Below are 3,112 nucleotides of genomic sequence, written 5' to 3'. Positions count from 1 at the left end.
TGGAGTTCAATAATTATTTATTGGGAAAAAAATGGCTGATAAAACCCCAGACCCGGGCTTAAACCACCCCCTTGCGCTCACATACACGTGACACTCAAAACCCACATGACTGCAACACCAGATTTTCTGGACAGCAGAGGTGATGCCTTCCAGGGTCTCACCCCCGCCACCCTCTGAACCTAGCCCGGGGGAGGGTGGGAGTCTAGTAGACTTACCTAGAGAATTATTTCCGGGTCGGAGTCTAAGTCCTCTCCCTGATGGTTCTGAATCTGACTCGCTTCCTGTACAGGGAGGCCACCTGGGCACTGGTGATAGAAAACTATGGAACACTTCTCGAATTTGCGTGTCGTGCTTGCCAGGGGTGATGCCAATCTTCTCTATATCGGTCCAATTTTAGTCTATGTGCTGCAGAAGCCAGCACAAGGGCAGGATTTAAATCACACAGCTTTAAAAAAAAATTTTTTTTTCAACGTTTATGTATTTTTTTGGGACAGAGAGAGAAAGAGCATGAATGGGGGAGGGGCAGAGAGAGAGGGAGACACAGAATGGGAAACAGGTTCCAGGCTCTGAGCCATCAGCCCAGAGCCTGACGCGGGGCTCGAACTCACGGACCGCGAGATCGTGACCTGGCTGAAGTCGGACGCTTAACCGACTGCGCCACCCAGGCGCCCCTCACGCAGCTTTTTAAAAGAAATATTGACTTAGCTTACGTCTGTTTGGTATAGCTTAAAAATGTTGCTCTGCTAAGGACTTCAGTGATAACAGTGTTCAAATATTTTGGAAATACCAGGAGATTATGTTCTGCATAGATTGGGCATGGGTCTAAACTTCATTGTTTTTGGCAACTTTTATACCCCAGAGACTCAAAAGTCATTTGTCAAATGGTCTTATATATCTTATTACAAAACCTAATCAGAAAGGTCTAGTTATTTGGAAATAATTTTTAAAAATGTATAACCTTTAACACAATGCTAACAATAAAATTTTCTTTAGCTCTTTCACTGAATATGCTTTAGTTTATTGCTTCATACAATAAAAAAAACTTGAATAACAAATCTAAATATTCTCAGAAGTCTAAATGCTTTTAGCGGGAAAACAAACAAAATGAGTTAGGCTTCAAATTAAAAGGTCAAAAGAAACAGATTTGGTAAAAATATTTATCCATATCAAGTGAGTCATTGTTTCCAGTTGGATAAATACATTGAGATTACTTAAAATAGTTTCTGGGAATTTCATTATTTCTTGATGTCTTATCAACATTCGATTTGCTTAGAGTCGTGCCCCTGACTCACTTTGGAAAGGCTATGCAGCTGTTTACAGATTCGGCAACAATTTAAGACTAGCAGAAATATCCCAGCAAGTACTAGGGCTCTGTCTTCACCACTGTTGTAATTAGACCCACGCCCAAGGGGAATTAGAAGCAGAATTGACTTGAGAAGAAGGTTCCAGAAACCTAGGTTCTAATCCCAGTTCTGCACTCAACATGCTCAGAGGCTCTGTTTATAAGACTGTGTGGATACTGCTCCTGTCTTTAATCACTAGTCTTTTTTTTTTTTTTTTGACATTTTATCTTATTATCATTCTTTTTTTACTATTTTTAAAATTGAAGTATAGTTAACATACAGTGTTAGTTTCAGGTATAAAATACAGTGATTCAACAATTCTATACATTATTCAGTGCTCATCATGATAAGTGTACTCTTATCCCCATCATCTATTTCATGCACTATCCCACCTACCTCCCCTCTGGTAACTATCAGTTTATTCTCTGAATTTAAGTCTATTTGCTTTTCTCCTTTTTTTCTTTTTTCACTTGTTCTGTTTCTTAAATTCCACATAGGACCGAAATCATACGGTATTTGTCTTTCTCTGACTGATTCATTTCACTCAGCACAATACCCTCTGGATCCATTCATGCAGGTGCAAATGGGAAGATTTCTTTCTTTTCCATGGCTGAGTGATATATATATACACACATACATACATATATCACTTCTTTTTTATCCATTCATCTATCGATGGACACTGGGCTGCTTCCATAGTCTGGCTATTGTAAACAATGCTGCAATAAACGTAAGGATACATACATCTTTTCAAATTAGTGTTTTTATTTTATTTAGGTAAATACCTAGCAGTGGGATTGCTGGATCATATGGTAACTCTATTTTTAGTTTTTTGAGGAACATCCATACTCTTTCCCACAGAGGCCACACCAGCCCACATTCCTACCAACAGAATCATTAAAATTCTTAAAAGTCCTCACTGCCTTCATGCCCTCACCCTCATTCCTCACTTGACGTTTGTAATCTGGCCGCCTCTCTCTCCACTCTGTTATCAGTTGACTGAAAAGCTGACCATGTTCTTCTATTCATCAAAACCAATAGTCTTTACTTTGTCCTCAGGCTCTGTGTTTCTATGCGTGTCCTGCATTGGTTGACAAAACCTCCCTCCCTTCCTCCCAAGACCCTAAGGAAGTGGTGACATTTTAGGCCTCTTTTGGCCTCTCATAGCTTCTTTCTTTCTCTTCCCATCCCCCAAGGTGAGAAGTTTCTGGAGCTCTTGTTCTCAGGCAGCTTTCTTCGCTCTGGCCTCTTCCTCTTCAGTCTTCCTCACTTTGACAACTATAACTATTGTGCAATGCTTGTGAATGATTCTAAAGTGTATCTCTCCGGTGCTACCTCTTTCTTGACTATTGCACATCTCCGCATGGATGCCCCCTGATATCTTGGTGAAGCTGGTTCCCAACTGAATAATCACTCTCCTTTCCAAACCACCACTTCTCCCAACCTACTGGTTTGTATTGCTAACACTGTGGTGAAACTATATAAGCGTTTACATTCTACTTGTCTCTTCCTTCAGTAGTTATCTGTGTCTACATTTTGTTTTATAATTTGTTTCAGATTACAGTCTTGTACCTTCTATTTCATTTAATTCTTTTTTTCCTCCCAGGAAAATAAATATAGTCTTTGATCCATACAAGTCACATGACCACTTTCAAATTGCTTGGAGAAGTAATATTACATTTCAAATATTTTGACTTATTGCTGAGATTTTAGTTAATATGGATATAACTTAGAAATATTTTGCATTCTGGGGTGCCTGGGTGGCTCAG

At 39.5% G+C, this 3,112-nt stretch overlaps 1 non-coding gene across 1 annotated transcript; it reads right to left on the bottom strand.

Moving 5' to 3' along the window:
* Positions 1 to 315: 315 nt before the first annotated feature.
* LOC113592542 (U6 spliceosomal RNA) lies at positions 316 to 421 on the bottom strand. Its single transcript, XR_003412449.1, has one exon. It is a non-coding gene; the product is annotated as a U6 spliceosomal RNA (small nuclear RNA).
* Between the last annotated feature and the right edge of the window lie 2,691 nt (positions 422 to 3,112).

The sequence above is a fragment of the Acinonyx jubatus genome, chromosome A3 (assembly GCF_027475565.1).
Source record: "Acinonyx jubatus isolate Ajub_Pintada_27869175 chromosome A3, VMU_Ajub_asm_v1.0, whole genome shotgun sequence".
Lineage (NCBI taxonomy): Eukaryota > Metazoa > Chordata > Mammalia > Carnivora > Felidae > Acinonyx > Acinonyx jubatus.
This window is presented reverse-complemented; position numbering and strand designations above follow the sequence as displayed.